This window comes from Equus quagga, chromosome 8, assembly GCF_021613505.1.
Source record: "Equus quagga isolate Etosha38 chromosome 8, UCLA_HA_Equagga_1.0, whole genome shotgun sequence".
NCBI lineage: Eukaryota > Metazoa > Chordata > Mammalia > Perissodactyla > Equidae > Equus > Equus quagga.
In genome coordinates this window covers 126,537,303-126,550,564 of record NC_060274.1, presented here as the reverse complement: position 1 = coordinate 126,550,564, position 13,262 = coordinate 126,537,303, and positions in this window count along the sequence as shown.

Here is a 13,262-nt window from a genome sequence, read left to right as displayed (position 1 = left end):
AAGAGGGATGTCTAGGAAGAATATGAATAACAGAGGAGAGATCTTGGCTAGAGATGCAACTCTATGAGACATCTGTATACATACTCGGAAATTGAAGGCACAGGCACGGATGACTAAGAAAGTGTAAGGCTCGGAGAGCAGAGCACAGAGAGATGAAATGGTGGTGCAGCTGACTCGACAATGGTTCAGAGCTTTGACACCAACAGGTGCACTTTTTGTGGAAATACGGAGAATGAGGGCCAGCCCCGTGGCCGAGTGGTTAAGTTCGCATGCTCCCCCTTCTGCGGCCCAGGGTTTTGCAGGTTTAGATCCTGGGTGCGGATATGGCACTGCTCATCAGGCCATGTTGAGGGGGCATCCCACATGCCACAACTAGGAGGACCCACAACTAAAAATATACAACTATGTACTGGGGGGATTGGGGGAGAAAAAGCAGGGGAAAAAAAGAAAAAAAAAGGGAGAATGAATTTTGTGAAATTGCTCCAACAAGTGACCAGCCTGATTGGTCTCCCAGTGAGAAAAAGAAAACTTTAGTGGGTGCTAAGAAAGAGGCTAATTTATGGAACAAGGACATGTAGAGGCAGCATAGGGGATCAAAACAGAAATGAGATTCAGGCAAAAGACTGATGCCTGCACAGACATTCCCATGAACCAACCGGCGCAAGGAACCATGGCGGCCGCTGAGCTAAACTTTACCCAGGAAAGTGGGTTTGAGCATTTTGTGAGGTCTGTTTCTTTGCATACTGTCAAATTAATGAGTACAGCATGCACTGACTGTGTGGTATGAAGTATTTCTCCCCAAAATGAGGCAGCTCACTGTGGGGAAGGGCCACAGGCTGGCAGCCTAAGTGCCCGGGGAAGACATGGATGTTAATGCCACCGTGACCACACAGAACCAGGGCAGGATGGCAAGAATTGATCGTATTGTCAGCATGATTTACTCATCTATGTGAAAGTTTCTCACCACCAGCATCTATACCAATAAAAAAAAGAAGGAATGGAATTGATGTTAATAATGTGCCTTATTGAGCACAGAGATAAATAAACTGATTGGAAGATAAAACAACCTCATTTACCTTATGAAGAGATGCATTTCCAATAAAAACGTACTTTTTATGTTTACCATTTACCAAAACTGGCAACATATTTATATTGCTTTAATCAAATATACATTACTAATAATGGCAGTGATACCCTGACCAGAAGAAACTTTTCAGTACCTGGAGACTTCTGATTATAGGATATAAAATTTCCTTAAATTTCAATTTATACTTTTGTTGCTGAGAAGTATGATAGGAATAATCCATAAAAGACTCCCAAACATAACATATATCATATTAGGATAAAACTAGATGAGAGAAGTGGATGGGAAGACAAATTTATGAAGAAAAACGACTGGTTAAAGAACTTATTTATGTATTTCTAAATGGGGGTATCAAATTGCTACAGTATTTAGATATCACTGAATACATAGCCAAGAGCCACATAATAGTTTTGTTCTAAAATATATTAACGTCTACAGTAACTGGGAGTCGCATCCCTTGCAGCCATTTAAACTGGTGAAAAAAAATTTTAGGTGGAAAATGGAAAATTGCGAGGGGTCACTGAAGACAGTGTGTTGCCAAACTTCAGAATCATCCTGAGTTTAGGGCTCCCTCTTGTGGTGAGATTCAGAATTTGAGTTGGGTCGCCGCTCAAGAGAAGCATCCGGCAAGAACTGAAAGTGCCATATTCTGCAAGCCACCCTTCGTGGCGTATTTTCTAGGATCTTCACTAGAAAACTTGAGCTGAGTAGGATTCTGGACGCCTGTTCTCATTGGATATCATGTCCGCTCTCCACCTTGGCTCCCCTCCCCACAAAAGCAAGAGAAGATTTCAGTCCAAGCCCAGAATCAGTGGGGAGGGGAAAGAGCAGGACAGAATAGCACAATACACACCTCACAAGCGGAGTCCTGGATGATCGCTCCTTCATTTGACACAAGCGTACCGAGTACCCACTATGCGCAGGCGTGATCTGCCACGATCTAGTGGTGGGCTGCCATCAGCTAGGAGAGTCTGCCCACTACTTCTCCCTTTTAAAAAGCTTAAAGAAGTTCTTAAATAAAAGAGGAACCCAGCAATGACTAACAACCACGGGATTTCACACACGAAAAATCAAAATGACCCACAAACATTTAAAAAGATAGTCACCACCTCTAGTAACTCAAGAAACAGAAGTGACCACAATGAGAAGTCATTCCCTGTTATTAGGCTGGCATGGGTTTGACAATATCCAAGGCTGACAAGGCCAGCAGGAACTAGGAAGTACCCATCTTCATAGGTTGTTGGTGTGGGTGTAAATTGGTACAACAATCTGAGGGAAAATGAAGAATATTAATTTGTTTTGAGTTCATTCCTTTTGACTCATTAATTCCCCTTTTAAGACCAGTGTCAGGACCCTGGGCCTAGACTTCTTCTGATTGTCAGACCTTTGTGAGACTTTGATTACACGTCCCCAGCCACTCCCGTTGCTTAAGAGCAGCCTCTTGGCTGTGCTCCCGACACACTTTCCTGTGCCAAGAGTGGGGAGAGGGGCGAACATGCCTGACTCGGCCACCAGGGAGAGGGGTTCAGGCACCCCTTCTCTCTCCATCCTACCCTCCTCCTTTATCATACACACACTCAGACACACACACACACACACACACACAGAAGGGTAGAAAAGGGACTGGACTTGAACGTGGCACCCATGTGGCTTTGCCCTCCAGGGTCTTGAGGGCCTGTGCCACCATGGGCCTTGTTCTTCCCACCTGTCCACGGGCATTAGATTGGATGACCTCTCTGAGTTCCTCCAGCCTTAACCCTGGCTCTGCCCTCAAGGAGTTCATAACCTAGAAGAGGTGGCACAGATGGATCTGAATTCATGCAAACATTTACCGAATGCTGCCAGGCATCAAGTGCAAATATATGTGTATGTATATATATGACATGGCCTCTTGCCTCTAGGAGTTTGCCATCCAAACAATAGTACAAAGTAGGAAGTGACCACTGCTGTGACAGAGGTAGAGAATTCTCTGATCATTCAAGGAAAAGGAGACACTTTTGAAGGAAGCTAGAGAGAATTTTAGTTAAATAAAAATAGACAGTGGCATGGGCTAGATGCCAAATGAACATACAGATTAAAAAAAAGTGCCTGAGACATATTAAGAAATACATATTTTGGTGGCAGCCCCGTGGTGTAGTGCTTAAGTTCGGCACACTCCACTTCGGCTGCCTGGGTTCTTGGGTTTGGATCCTGGGTGTGGACCTACGCCACTTGTCAGCCATGCTGTGGTGGCAACCCACATGTAAAGTGGAGGAAGATTGTCACAGATATTAGCTCAGGGCTAATCTTCTTCAGCCAAAAAAAAGAAAAAGAAAAGAAGAAATACATACTTGGTTTATGCTCCCATTTCATGGTACCAGATCCTAAACCCTAAAATCTCCAAAATGATAAGCATCTTTTTGTATGCTACTGAGATGACTGGGCACTGGGGCCTCCTAGATAGCCTCAGGAGGGGGCTGGTTTCCAGGAGAACCAGCCATGTGATTAGAGGGTTGGAAATTTCAGCCCCCTCATCACCAGGGAGGGAAGATGGGCTGGAGGTAGAGTTAATCACTAATGCCCAGTGATTTAATCAATCCTGCCTATGTAATGAAGCCTCCAAAAGAACAGCCTTAATTGAAGGGGTCGGGGAGCTTCCAGGTTGCTGAACATGTGGAGGTGCTGGGAGGGTGGCACTGGAGAGGGCACAGATGTTCCAGGCCCCTTCCCACACACCTTGCCCTGTGCATCTCATCCATCCGACCGGTCCTGAGTTGTATCCCTTTGTAATAAACTGGTAATCTAGGAAGTAAGCTGTTTTCCTGAGTTCTGTAACTCATTCTAGCAAATTATTAAACCAGAGGAGGGGGTTTTGGTAGCCCCCCATCTACAGCTGTTGGTCAGAAGCACAGGTGATGACCGAGACTTTCGACGGCCTCTGAAGTGAGGGGAGTGGTCTGGTGTGGCCCAGCCCCTGGCCTGTGAGAGCCCATCTTCGGGTGGGTAGTGCCAGAATTGAATTGACCCAGTTGGTGTCCAGAGAGAATTGGAGAACTACTTGGGGTGGAAATCCCACACAGCTTGTGTCAGAAGTCCTGAGAGTAGTTCCAGAAGGGGGCGAGTATCTGTTTAGCCTAAAGTATTCAAAGAAAGTTTCACACGGAAACTGAGACGATAAGCAGCACATAAAAGTTTGGGACGGAGGATGTCCCATGAGCAGAGGCAGCTCCCGGCTTGGGGATCCTGAAGCTAATATAATTTGGGAAGCCCCTCTATGAAAAATAACACAATAACTACAAATATGATTCTAGGAATGAAAGTAAATATTTCCTTATACTGAGAAAAATACGTTACAAATTTTTAAAAGCTGAAAAATATGGCAACGATAAAATCCAAAAAATAAAATATTTTTCTTAATTAACTACTGCTACACCTCTCTAATACTTTTTTCTTGCAGTTTTTGACTTCACGTTCTTTGTGTAACTCTTCAAATAATCTTAGAGAAATCAGAAAGATAATCTTTCCTCTAGCATGGTGGATAAAAATTTACTGATTTATCATTTTAGAAAAGTTTCTTTCAACTTCTGTGCCAATTATCAATTTATTGCATCTCAGCCCCTAACACCCCTTCTCTTGCCTGCTCTCCTGTAATAAAAATGGACCCTGGAAATAGCTGTTTTGTGCCAGCTGCTATACGGTAAGGTTCGTCGGTAGAGGGCGTTGGAGGGACGCTCGGGGAGAAGGGTTTCTCTTCCTGGTCGTGGTGTTCCTCCTGGCAGGCCCCTGGAGCACAGGAGGATCCTGCAGCACCTGGCTCCTGCTCGCAGCATGTGAGAGTTCCAGCAGCGCGTGCGGCCTCTGCAGCACCTAGCTGCAACAATTCCCAGCAACCTGGAGCTCCCTTGCACCCCCGGGGGCGGCTTCACTGGAGTTTGGGGCCCATAAGGCGCTGTCCCGTGAACAAGTTCCCCTGGTGTTTTCTCCTGTGGCTCTGCAGCAAGTTCTGAGGCGTGACACCCCCGCTGTGGATGGCTCCTTTGACACAGCAGGGGACAGATTTCCAGCAAGTTCTGCTGACCTGGCACCTCGGTGACTTTGCGAGCAGTGAGTCAGGGCCAAGATCTCTCCACTGAGGTCTGGATCTCAGCCCTGCGGAGGGACCTCTTCTGTGCGTGCCCTGTCTCACCCAGGGTGATGGCTGCTCCCATATCTGCTGTCCCTGAATTCTTTAGGAATCCTCTTGACTTCTTCCTAGCCAATCCCTTATTACTCCAGTGCCTGGTTCAAGTTAATTCTTTATGTTATACCTTCCTTGTTCAAATTGCTGTGGGGTTTCCACCTCCTGATTGTACCCTAACTAACACATCTTTACAACCCACTGGTGATAATAATTATTGTAAATTTTAAGGATTATTTTCACATTCGGGGAAATCTCTATCAAGTTTCACATATGAGTTATAAGGTTTCCGGGCATTTCAAGTTTTTTTTCTCAGTCACTAATCTCAAAAACTCTTTGGATGAGTGACATTTATTAGTCACGGTGTCATGAAGGGCCTCCCTGAGTTGGAGATCTACGAGTTTTATTCTGTCTTTGTCAATGTCAGCATCTCATGTCAAATTAGCAAACAAGTTGCATCCTTTTCCAGTGTGCTCGCATGAGTCTTTAACTGGATTAGCAAACAATCTAAAAACCTATTCATTACTTCTATTCAAAATTTCTCTCTTCCCCTGAATCAATTACTGCTTTTTATGGGATATGAAATTTTTTTGTTACAATTTGCTTCTCAGAATAATTTACTCAGAATAATTTCTATTGATTTCATCTCCCATCTTTATTGCTTTTTGTTTCAGATTCCACAAATTTTCATTTTAATTTAAAGATGACAAAACAAGGTATCCTTTATATACATCCAAAATCTAGAATCTATACTTTCTCACTTGTTTAATTAAAACGTTCCAAAACAATTTTTGAAACTGCAGTTAAATAGCAGTATTCAAGTTTTATCAAACATAGCATTCCCATGAAAAAAGGAAAAGAATGTGTACACTGTATACTCCGCAGAAAGGATGTGGAGAGGGCACACCCCAGCTTCCTCTGCTACAGACGAGTCAGAAGTGCAGTTTTTTCTGGGTTTCAGGACTAATCCTCTCTCCGTTGGACTCAGGAATCTCCCCAGCGTCTGAAGTTTTCATCTATCTTAATATATCTATATTCATAAACCTACGGAAACTCTTTTATCAGGCAAAAGTCACACACACCTCCCCCCCCCCCCCCCCCCCCCCCCCCCCACAAAGCCACACCCGCTCCTTCCGCCTCCCTGGAACCTGCAGGACTAGCACATGGAGAAGCTGCCCCCAGTTCGCCTCAGCTCCCCCGGACCTCAGCTGGGGAGCTAGTCACTGAAGGAGGAGGGGCTAGGCACACTCATCCGGCCCAGGCGCTCTACCGCCAGTCTCCAGAGGCAGCTGAGTAGCAGTTCTAGCTGCCTTGAACAGCAACGTATGGTGGAGGTGACACTATGTGACTTCCAAGGCGAGATCATAAAAACGCAGGCCCTTCCACCGTGCTCTCCTGGGACGCTCACTCCTGGAAGGCGGCCACCGTGCTGTGAGGAAGCCAGTCAGCTCGTGCAGAGCGACCACGCCAAGAGGCCACGTGCAGGCGTTCTGGTGACAGCAGTCTCAACTGTCAGACCTGTGAGCCAGGGGCCTCGAATGACCCCAGCCCTGGGCCGTCAATCACCTAGTCCGCCGGTCCCTCCGCCGAGGTCCGGACGTGGGGGAGCAGAGACACTCGCCCCTCTTTGCCTCGCCTGCCTGAATTCCTAAGCCACAGAACGCAGGAGCGCAGTAAAATGATCCCAACTAAGTTTCCAGGCGGTTCGTTTCGCAACAACCGGAACAGAGGGGAACTTGCGGAGGTGTGGGCAGCGTCAAGGCCACAAGCCGCCCCAAAAGAGCAGCCATGGCGGGAACTGCGACCCGCCAGGCCTGAAGGAGGGCAATCGTGTGAGTGGAGCCCAGGGAGAGCCAGAAGGGAGGAGGGACCATCGTCCTCAGACCTCCTCCCCCTCCGCTCGCTCGGAGCTCCCGCTGCGGCTGCAGCCTCCAGGGACCAGCCCCCGGAACACAGAGCAGGACCAGGAAGGTGGACAGTGACTCTGGGGGTGGGGTGGGGACCCAAGGGGAAAACCAGCCCCTCAGCGCGTGGAGTTGAGAAGCGGGATCGTGTGACATCTCCTACGAGTGACTGAGACGAGGAAGATGAGCGCGTCCGCCGGGAGGGTGTTAAGCCGAGGAGGAGGGTAGAGGGCGGAGTTGCGCATTTATGGACAATTCTGGACAGGGGCCGCGGGCCGCCGGGGGCGCGGTGGCAGCCCCTTTGTGCAGCAGAGCAATTCCCGAGGGTGCCAGCCAGCCGAGGCTCGGGACCGGCGGCTGGAGGGCGCCGGGCCTCGCGGGTGCTTCCCCGCTGCCCTGATGACGGCTGCGCCCACACGTCTCGGAGGGAGGTGCGCGGAATACTAACAAATTTAAATACTGCAATCAGGCCTCTGAAAGTAATGTAGCTGGAATTATTGAGGGAAATTTACAAGTTAAATAACCTAAAATGCTGCAAATGCAAATGATGTTAAATTAGCAGGGATTGGGGAGCGCAAGAATGACTCGTTCTCCCTCGAAAAAAGAAAGTGGCTAGAGATCAAATCACAAGCCAGGAAGGACGGGACCCCCATGCCCCCAGCCCCATACTCCCGAGGTGTGGTCGTTGGACTCCCCCAGGACCGGTTCCCCGTTGGTCTGCTACAGGCACTTGGCACTCTGCCCGCCAATGCTAGAAGCGCTCCTGCTTTTGTGACAACCAGAAATACCCTCCTGACCTGGGTGTGCCCCGGGGCCTGCTGTTGAGAAGCACCAGGCCTTCCTTTCAAAGGTGGGAGCCTGAGTGGTGGCAGCTAGGAGGATCTCTCTCCACTGCTGTGACAGAGCCAAGCTTCCCAGGCCCTGGGCCCCGTGCCCTCTTCCACCAGCTGTGGCCCCCTCAGCGAGTGGTGTCTTGTCTGAGCCAGTCCCTCTGGGCCTCTTCTGATGCCCCTCTTCTGGGAGCCACAGGTGTGAGAGGCTGGCCAGAGCTCCGGTCCCGTTTGCATTTTGTGGGCCAGGGGGATGCTGGCCCCCGTCTCGCTGACGCTGCTCCCTAAGGGCTGGGCTGAGAAACAGCTCTGGCATAGACAGACGGGAAGACAGATCAGCAAGCAGGCGGGAGGCAAAGATCAGGCGATGCTTGGGGCAATGCCTTAGTGTCCTGGGGCTGCCCTAACGCAGACCACAAACTTGAGTGGCTTAAACAGCAGAGATTTGTTCCTCTCACAGTTCTAGGGGCTGGAAGTCTGAGATCAAGGTGTCAGCAGGGCCCTGCTCCCTCTGAAGGCACGAGGGAGGACCTGTTCCAGGCCTGTCTCTTGGCTTCTGGGGGTCCCATGGCTTGTGGTAGCAGAAGTCCAGTCTTCACATGGCATTCTCTCTCTGTGTCCAACTTCCTCCTTTGCATGAGGACACCTGTCATATCGGATCAGGGCCAACCCTAGTGACCTCATCCCAACTTAATCATCTGCAAACACTCTGTTTCCAAATAAGGCCACATCCACAGATACTAGGGGTGAGGACTTCAGGATCCTTTAGGGGACACAGTTCAACCTATAGCAGGCGGCCACTCTACACCAATGTCCTTGCCAAGTTCTACAGATAAGGCACTGTGCTGGCCACTGAGGGGATACGGCCCCTGCCTTCAAGGAGCTGACCCCAACCTCAGAGGGGAGCCACCACCATCCCTTGCTTGCCAGCAACCTTTCTGCAAACTGAGTGCCCGAGGCATTTCTGAACCGAACCCATGTTTTATTTGGCTCCAGTTTCCTCTAGGAGTTGGCTGCTTGCCAAGGGCTGCTGGGGGCTCTCGTCCTGACCTCGACCTGGGGAGCACGGTGGTGAGCACGCAGAGGGGTGGCAGGTTGGAACACGTGCAGAGCGGACGGAATCGCCCTTGGCACTTAAACCTTCATCGTGAGCTTAAATGCAGATCCTGAAGTCAAACAGCCGCCCACTGTCCCCTCCTCCCCCAGCTGGACACTCTGATGTCCCCAGGGCCAGGAAGGTGAGGGCAGGCAACCTTTGGATGAAAGGCTGCCTCTGCTGATGTGACCACAGGGTGGGAGAAAAGAGCTCTGGGTTCTAAACCAGCTCTGTTACTAATGAGCAATGTGACCTTGGGCAAATCCTGTCTCCTATCTGGCTTCCGCTTGGTGGCTGGGTGACACTAAGCTCCCTCTCGGTGCCAAGAATCTGACTGTATGGGGACGGCAGTGAGGGTTGTGGAGAAGTCTCACAAGGCAACTTCCACGAGCAGGACCCACCGCCCCTCAGCTCCCGAGAGGAACACTTAGCTGCTTATCGGTCTTCACCCGGAGGCCTCAGATGCCCGGGCCTCTTTGGTGCGACTGGGCTCAGGGTGAACACAGCAAGGCCATTGTTTTCTCTGTGGGAAGTCTCAGATAAGGAGCAGGGCTCCGCTACAGCCGGATCAGGACCAGCCTCCAAGATAGGGGCCCGCCTCGCCTGCAAGAAACCTTATCTGATACTCCAGCCAGCCCCGCCTCCTGACCGGGGAACAATCACATGCGTGCACCCACATGCACATGCGCGCACCCACATGCACACACACACATACCCACCACAGCTTCATTACAAGCTCAGAGTTTCCCTGATGTGGAACGTCTAGCCCTCCTCTCTGTCCACCTGTCCCTCACAAACCAGCTCAAGTTCCACCTCCTCCCTGAAGCCTTCCTGGATACATCTTCATGCAGCCAAACAGCGTCAATTTCTCCCCTATTCAGCCATAGCATTTATTGCCTGGACTGTATATTGAGGTCCAGATGGTTTCTATGCAACATTTAAATGCAGCTTCAAACATACAAACCAAGAAATGTCACTGGCACGTGCCTAGCCTTGGGCCTTTTTTCATTCATGGGTTGAGCACCCCCTAGGGCTTTCCAGTCGGCACACTTGAGATATTCAGTTCTGGAAATCGTTTGTGTGATTTTACAAATTAACTTCCTTCCTGTTATAGTCTTTATTCCCTATTTCCAAAACTCCAGTTTGGACATCCTGGACTTATCCTCTACTTTTATTTTCTCTCCTAAATTCTAAGGATTGAAGGTGATGAAATGCATATTGAAAGGGTGCCCTAAATGTTCTGTGCTAAGTAAAATTAGACCTACGCAAAAGCACAGTGTCATGAGTTTTCAGGATATGAAAGATAAAGAGAAGACTCTAAAAGCTTCCAAAGGGGAAAAAAACCTAGATTCAGCAGGAAGGATCACGGATCAGAATGGCTTCAGACGCCTCATCAGCAACACTAGACGCAGCAACGCCTTCAAAACTCTGCGGGACAGTGAGTGCCAAACAATTCTCTACCCAGCTAAGCTATGGAGCGGTGGGGTAAACCAGACGCGGAGGTGTGCAAGGTCTCGGGAGCGCACCTCGCACTCATGCTTTCTCGGGAAGCTACTGGAGGATGTAATCAGTTAAAATGGGGGAATAGAGCACGAGACAAGAAGAAAAGGGGTCGAGAAAACAGGCTGACACCCAAGAGAGAAGTGAAGGGCATCTCCAGGATGCCAGCTGAGCCACAGACGCAGATATGAACCTGTTTACATCCAAGCAGGACAGCGGCCCTGGGAAAGAAGTCTTCTAATGCTAAAATTAATAAATGATTTAACATATTTGAATTTATCAAAAGGACATTTAGGGACCGGCCCAGTGGCATAGTGATTAAGTCTGCATGCTCTGCTTTGGCAGCAAGGGGTTCACCAGTTCGGATCTTGGGCACGGACCTACACACTGCTCATCAAGCCATGCTGTGGCGGCATCCCACATAGAAGAAGTAGAAGGACTTACAGCTCTGATATACAACTATGTACTGGGGCTTTGGGGAGAAAAAAAAAAAGCGAAGAGGAAGATTGGCAACAGATGTTAGCTCAGGGCCAATCTTCCTCAGGGAAAAAAGCATACCTTAAAAAAAGGACATTTACCCAATTGGAGAAGAATTCGGTGATAAATTATTAATAAATGTATGGAGGACTAAACAAAAGAAAATGCAAGACAATTATTAAATCCAGAGTAAATAGAAAGTTGTGGCAGAAAGGAAAAAATAACTGTGGCTCATCTGTGAATAGTAGTTACTTAATTTTATTAACATAAACTCTGAAAATTGATGCAACCCCAAATAAGATATAAGTGGGAGGATGAGGAGACAGGAAGTGTAAGGGGGTGAAGGGTGAAGAGCAGCTCCATCCTCATCGTCCATCCTCAGGAGAAAACACAGAAGATGGAAACGCTAAGAATGTAAATCTACTGTTGAGAGATACGAGGTAAATACATAAGAGAATCAGCTGAAGAGTTGAGAGCTATCACCGTGGAGAACAGGAAGTGGGGTGGTGGGAATTGCTTTTTCATACAAATTTCCTATAACTATTTGTATGCAATTTTGGTAAAATTACAAAAAGTGAGGCCCTAAGGAGTTGACTGGATGTGCCGTGTGCGTGGGCCGGGCCTATTCGCCACCTTCAGGGGGGCCTCCGAGCAAGCGTGGCACATGGAACCCCACAGTCACCCAGTGTCTCCTGCCGTTCACACCCAGCACTGCCAGCGCCACGTGGCTTCCGATGGGGAGTTGGGAGTGAGGGTCAGAGGTGGGCCCTGGGAGGGTTAAGGTGCCGAAGCGGCTTCCAGGGGTCAGGACGGCACAAAGTGGGCCCGAGCCTGGCGTGGCGTGGGGGGCAGGCTCGGGTTTGGAGCACCCGGTTGGTGGTTACCCGGCGGGTGCTCCGGAGAGGCCGTGGAGCACCACAGGGTGTCAGTCCCGCGACGGCCGCCAGGTGGCGCCAGAGCCCGCGCGTTCCCGCCGCTCCCTCCACGGGTGCCCAGGTCGCACCCAGCGTCGGGGACCCAGCAGCCGGGTCTCCAGGTGTGGATCTCAGGCCCCAGCCTCGGGATCTCCAGGGGAAAATTTTCAAGGCATACAAAAGCAGACCTCCACCCATGCCCCACCATCCTGTTTATTTCTAAAAGCAAATCCCAGACAGCCTATCGTTTCATCTGTAAATATCTCAAATGGTAACTTTATAAAATAAGGAAACCAAAAAAAAATTCGTAGTCTCAAAGTCATGAGCATAAACGCTGAACAAACGCAGGTTCTAGATCAGGAATCCGAGGCACGAGGTGGAGGCTGGAATCTCCAGGATCAGGTGAGAGGCGAGAGCACCCCTCCCCCCACCCCCAGCATGGGACAGCAAACTAGGGGGTGCCCCGCAGTGGAGTGGTGCAGAGTTGGGAGAGATGGACCGCGTGAGGGGCAGGCTGGGAGCCCTGGTCCTGCCCACACCTTCCCCATTCTGGCACCACTCTCTCCTGGTCCCAAACAGTTCCGGTTCAGTGGACAGTGAGGGGAGCATGATGGATGATTAGTTCCTTCTGGGGCTGTCCTGTCCGGTCCCATAAATTCAATGCAGTTCTTAAGGCTTAAGTCCTGGGACCTTTGCTCTGCTCAGCTGGTCCCACGTGCTGGAAGAACCCACAGGCCCATCCCTCCTCTGAGCTGCCCCTCTGGACACCCTCCTGGAGCTGACCCTCCCTGGACTGACTGCAGCGGCGGAAACCCTCTGCTCCTTCCTTGGGTCCCACCCCTTCATGGCTCTCCCATTTTATGGCCAGTCACTCCAAGGAAATCTGTGTGTGTGACAACAAGCAGATGTAGGCAAGTGTGGAGTGTTCGATTGTCCCTGATATGCATCAGAACGCTGCACGAGGCTCCAAAGCGGGGCTGGGCCACAGACCTGGGTTGATGCCCAGCTCTGCCTGACAAGCCAGCTGACCTTGGGCAGGGTGCCTCACCTTTCCTGGGCACAGATCTTTACCTATGGGGCAGGGACAGTGGCACCAAGGGTAGCTCTGAGTCTTCGAGGGGACAATCCTAAATGCTAGACTCAATGCATGGCCCTTGGATGTTCTCATTACGTCAGACTGGCCACTCTCACTCCTGGCCTCTTTTTGCTCACTCATCTGTCCTCTTGACAGCTGGGTTTCTTGAGAAGACACAATGCAGCCAGGGCGTGCGGGTTGCGAGCAGGCGGCCCAGGGTGCTGTG